This window comes from Perna viridis, chromosome 11 (assembly GCF_037379345.1).
Source record: "Perna viridis isolate PV_CMFRI_1.1 ecotype Kerala chromosome 11, ASM3737934v1, whole genome shotgun sequence".
In the NCBI taxonomy this organism is placed as follows: domain Eukaryota; kingdom Metazoa; phylum Mollusca; class Bivalvia; order Mytilida; family Mytilidae; genus Perna; species Perna viridis.
The window spans coordinates 23844688-23850899 of NC_142455.1; the positions used below are offsets into that span (position 1 = coordinate 23844688).

At 33.9% G+C, this 6212-nt stretch overlaps 2 pseudogenes; both read right to left on the reverse strand.

The window, feature by feature from the left end:
* Window positions 1-486: 486 nt before the first annotated feature.
* Window positions 487-1263, reverse strand: LOC148603445 (uncharacterized; annotated as a pseudogene).
* Window positions 1264-1380: 117 nt separating this feature from the next.
* On the reverse strand, window positions 1381-1971 carry LOC148603446 (uncharacterized; annotated as a pseudogene).
* Between the last annotated feature and the right edge of the window lie 4241 nt (window positions 1972-6212).

Below are 6212 nucleotides of genomic sequence, written 5' to 3' on the forward strand. Positions count from 1 at the left end.
TCTTTTTTGCATCGCAACTAGTCTGACACTACCAAATTATGGCGCTATGTGGCCAGGATACAATATGTAGATATGCATATATTTAGGAATTTCTGATCCGCAAATTGATCCCCAGACCATGAGTAACACAAATCTTGTAAGGATTTCTGAATCTGCAAACCATGTCTTCATACAAAAAAAACATGTTCCTTATTTGGCAAATCTAGCGAGCGGGGGCATCATTAGTGTCTTACAGACACATTTAATTTACTAAATACAAATCACTAATAACAAATGAGGCAGGGGCTCCTGTGATTAACAGGTCTTCTAGTTTTTTTTTTTCTTGCAATTTTGTATAATATTTTTAGTTTGAAAAGTACACCTGTTGTAAATACTATAAATAGTTCATACCTTTACTCCTGGATTATGAGCTGAGAGATGCTATCTCGCCGACAATGTTTGATTTTCTGGATACGTTGTTTGACCTGAGATGACGGAGTTCACAGCTTAACAGAAGCCCAAGTTTGTAGGATTTGTATTTAAAATTTTAAAACTAAAATTCAGTAAATTATTCACAGATTTTCTTATTAAAAGATAAAGTTCATGCCCGGTTGCACTATGTGATGGAAAATGAGCGAATCTATACTCTTTCGATACTAAGAAAACTAGTTGAAGCACGTAGCTGGCCAAAATTCGTTCGTTTTTGTACAATTTTCGTTTTTCGATGATCAAAGACTCTGGAGATAGTTTAGTGAACCCTATTAATTGTATTGATCCCTTTACCTTTTTAAGTTGATGATCCTGCTGTATCGACATCTCATCGATTATAAAACCTCCTTCATAACCCCCGAGTGGAATACTTATTAACTTTGCCTCATTAGCCAGCCTGTGAAGCATGTCATTGTTAATACCAGCTTCCTTTGTTTTCAAACCGTATTTTTCGTCTGATGGGAGCATAACAAATTTACTATTTCTTAGGTCTGTATAACTTTTTGGACTGCGGCATCATAATGTCAAACACAATCGAACAATATCTCAGTTACACCGCCTTTCATGAGGGTTTATTTCATTTGCCATTTTTGAGACATCAAAACATTTGCTCACTACATTCAGGTAGAATTTGTTTAAAATTTGAAACCTATCACTGTCATCACTTTGGGATAATGTCAAATCTGGATCAGTAACTGTACATGTACTTACACTGCTTATAATTTTACAATCACTAGAAATTTCAGATTCTGGTAGTTTTGGTTAATCTTAACTTTTACTTTTTGACAATAACATGCTTTGCTAATTTCTTACAGTATTTACACAATTTTGGTGCCTTGTTCAAGCTTTTTAATAGGAAGTACTTTTTAAAGTAAAATTTTAATTTTCTCCGTAGTTTTCATCGGAAATTTTTTATACTTGTTTTTTCAAGGCTGTGACTTTGCTTGATTTGTCAACCCGGTCAATACCATCACAATAGCACAATTGCCTGATTACTTGATAACCTGTTGTTATATTAAACGTTTGATCTAAACCTACATGTAAGCTTGTTGGGTCAATCGTTTTTTTTAATTTCATAACATTTAATTTCCATGTACGGCCCACAAAATTAAGTTAAATTTCTATTAGAAACTTCAGTCCATTTATTATTGTTTAATAAAGTAGCCTATTGTAGCAGAATTAATAGATGGGGAGAGCAAGACAAAATCTTCAGGGATAAATGCCCACATTGTACAAAGTTATAGATGTCCCTATGTCTTGTTTCCACTTAACACAACAGTATCGTTTTGACATCGCACACCAATAACCTATACTCCATTCATTTTTCACAGTCATTTGTATGAATAATTGTTTCATCAAACTCCCTACGGGCATTGCACTTGACCCCTCCAATGGAATTTTAACCGTTATGTCATCTAAATCAATAAATTCAGTTATAGAGCTTTCTTTAATATTGCCATTTTACCAATTAAACAAGGTAGGATTTAATGTTTGATGTGACATTTTGCGATTCGGAGTCTACCGATGATCACACAAATTACTCTAGTGGTGTTATTTCCGTAGCTTTTACTGGAATATCACGAAATGTCGGCGCAAACTATTAGGTCTCGAGAAAAAAGTGTTCCTTCCGAAGTATAGTTATATACATGGATTGTGATTAATTGTATATGTTTTCAGTTTGGATAATTTATATGGTGAAGAAAAAACACGATCTCAGGAAAGGTAGACCATTGTTATTTTGTTATTACAAAATTTGGGGTATTTCTCAAGCAGTACCTCAAATTTACAAAATGTAAACAAACCTAGTGACTTACCTTTTCAGCCTATACACATATCAGAAACAGGACGTGGATAGTAATTGCAGTTTAAAGGCATCTTTTGCATTTGTAGTGACCCAGAGCGTCGGAGCAATCTCGGACTAAATTTAGCTCTGGTTATTTGAGAGTATGGTGGGTGGAAATAAACCAATTAATAAAATATAAATGGCTTTACAAATACTTTTCATGAATTGTTCAATTTTTTAATCAAAATTACCTTTCCTGATCTTCCATGCGCTATTCGTTATAATAGAACGCTAGCTCGGAAGAAATTGCTTGTATCATGCATTGACAAGAGCAACTTAAATAACGAATGAAGTTAATATTTGTTTTACAGGAATCGCAAAGTTTTTGTTTTTTTGTTTTTTTGTTTTTTTAATAATTTCCATGTACATTGTATGACTTTTTATAGACAAAAATCATATTATCTTTATTTGTTCTATTCAGGTGGATATCTTGTTATAAGATTTATGGACGTCGGTTATCAGTACAGAGAAGGTTTGGAACTCGCATTCATGGATATCTTTAAGCAAGGATTGATAACAAAGGTTGGCTTATTTACTGTAATGGGTGAGGGTTTGACACATGATCATAGTTTGTTACTCCCGTAGTGGTATTTATTCAATGTGCATCCTGAAAACATTCGAAAGATCTTCTGGAGACCATCAGTTCATGACTATTATCAGACAAAAGCATTAAAACCTATGATTGGTTCAACACTATATACTTCTATCCCCCATACCCAGTTAAAATTCCGACTTAAAAACATGATATATCGTTGATTTTTCCAAAAAAAGATGGCACATCTAGATACAAATATATAATTCTTGATAGAGATTTCTCATACTTTGTAAAAAAATAATTTCAAAACATATATACAGAAGACGTTTACCAATTGCTGGAATTTGTATTTGTCCAGTGTGTAAAGTGTGTATATAAAGTAATTAATCTTATACATACAAAGTAACAAAAGTAAACACGGACTCCACTTAAATCTTGGTGCATGGACCAGGCGCACCGGTAATGTAAGCGTCCTCTGCTTTTCTAGAAACACCTGCCGAGTTGGTCATAAAAAGTAAAATCCCAAAATGAAATGGTGTCCATCGTATTCTCTTTTGAAAAAAAATAATTTAAGCAGTAAGAGTTTGTTTTTGATATTTTGCACATTTAACGTCATAACAGAATTGTTTTTATTACATGTTCCAGGATGAGTTGTACAATATCACTTTTGCTGCTTATATCAGGAATGAAGATGAAATAAGAGCACCGTTTGAAGATAAAACATGTAGATTTCGCTTCAAGCTTGTTGACGTCTATCGATCTGATATAACTCATTCTTCTGACGCTGGTACGTTATTTTCTTGTATTCTTCCAGCATAAAACGACTATTACAAAGATAAAATACATGTATGCACGTTATTAACCAAAATTGAATGTATGATCTACAGTGTATACGTACAAAATGTTCATATTTGTCTCATTCAATGAAAAACTTATTAAGACCATATTATATCATTAAAGTCCCATGCGGTGTCAAAAGAATATGTCCGTAGCAGCGCTAAACTTGTCATAGAAGGCGACTGAATAGTGCTGGTTGGGAGCTAGGGCGCTTTGCTCACAGGGCAACTGGGTTGTGTGTCACAGTTGGCGGAATGGGGTAACCCTGACATGCTACATGTTTGGATTGTCAGGCCATAACACAGAAAACCTGACAGCAAACCATAGCAGTGCAACATGTCGGGAAAGAGGCCACGTTTCTCGCACATTTAAAAACCCCGCTGTGGTATTCATTAGGAGTAGAAACATTGGTGCTCCGCCGCAAGAGACTAAATTGCCCGACCCTACCTACCTACCTCTCCCTATTTCCATTGACAATAAAAATTTGTTCACCCTATTATCCTTGTATCCCATCCCAATTTTCATTTCATCTTCATTTCATGTTCATCGCCTGAAATGCGTTAAACATCAATAATCAATCAATCAATATTATTAAAATTACAAAGACAGCTAAATGATTATCACTTTGACCGAAAACTATGCGTGTGCTCCACATTTCTCAGTACAACATGTTCTTTTCTCTGTCAAATGCTTCACAAAGCAAAATTCGCAAAATTCTTATTTCATTGCTTGGTATTTATTCTCAAAATTGAGATGTAAGCATTATCCATAGCCACTTCTTTGCTACTTCTAAAATTATACACCCTCCAAATTCGCTCAAGTGCCATCATAATTTCAATTAGAAATATAGTCGTTCAAAAAGACAGCTAAAAAGAAAATTCATGTCATATAAATTGTTTCCGTCAAATCCTTTTCAAAGCTTACTCTTTTTATATATCAGGCCTTTTCTCCCAATACTCACGCTGTTCTGTCTATTTGTTTTTCTTTTTACAGAAATAACGACGTCAACTTTTTCACCATGGGTAAAAAAATTGCTGATATCTGGGTTAGCGTCGGATAGGGATGAAAATTACATTAAAAAGGCTTTTACAGAATTAATGCTAGCGCTTGAAGTGCGATTCAAATATCTAAATTTAAATGTGTACAGCGTTATCGAAGCTGTGATTCAGAAAATGGATTAGACTGGATATTGTTATCTATCTTACAAGCAAGTGTTAATGGCATATGGTGACTTTTAGAAATTTAACAGTGCGTTGCTTGGCTTTCGGTAGATGACTGTCTCATTGGCAAACATACCACATCTCCTATTCACAAATATTTTCAAAGATCATTTTCACAATTGTTTAGTTTATAACCTAATATGTTTCACAAAAAAAAAGAAAAAAAAAAAGGAAATTCAACAAAAACAGAAAACGTTGAATCTCTGATTTTACTTGCATCATGAAGATTATTTTATTCAAGAGTAATCAAGGGAGCCAAGGTTCTAGCGAAAATAAAAAAAGCAATCAGGGGACAAAGACCAAGCATGGAAAATTGACATACACAAAAAAAACCCCAAAAAAACATTAAGTAACTAAAATGATACATACAAAATAACAAAAGCAAATGAGCAACTCGGACTCCACATAAAACTAGGAACATTGACCAGGTGCACCAAATTTCAGTTCCAATTTGAATGGCTTGTAATACTGTGTAAACCAAACCAGGAATAAACCGCAGCCCTGTCGAAAAAAACATGTTTGGAATCCTTTCATATCAATTTAAATATATTAACCTGTTTAAACCAAACACCTGTCTAAACCGGACAAAGTCTCAAGTCCTAGAGTAATTAAGGGAACCAAGGTTCTTGTGGAAATCAAATGAATGCAATTCGGTGACAAAGACCTGACATGGACAAACACGACAAAGAACATAAAGCAAGTAAAATAATACATAAAAAGTAACAAAAGTAAATGAGCAAACCGGATTCCCCTAAAAACTGGGAGCATGGACCAGGTGCACCGGTAGGGTTTTGAATGGACATGTCTCATTGATAGTGATTGTTGGTAACCCTAATCAATAAAAATCTGTTTGCATTTGTCAGATTGTCTATCGCTGAAAAACTGTTTATCTACTTAAAACTTTATGTAAAATTAAAATAATGTAAATTGCATTCATTTATTTTACATATGATGGTTTTGATATGTTTTTTAATGAAGTACGATAGCTGGAACTCTATGTTTTGTTCAATGAGATCAGTCTTATGAGTTTAGTTACATGTTTAAGATGCTTTGGTTGCAAATGACATCTGATGATACTGAATAATTGAACAATGTAAATTAATACAATGTTTCCAAAAGTGTACTAAATCTTGAATAATCGATTGCATGTTTTAGAAGTAAATTAAATGCCCAGTAACTAAGAAACATATAACGTTAAATGAAAATATAAAATAGGCAAAGGTTTGATAAACACACGACCAATGGTAAACATCGTTCAATTGAATGAACGTACGTTCGACACCGGCCAGGGTTCTGATCTCTATTCAGT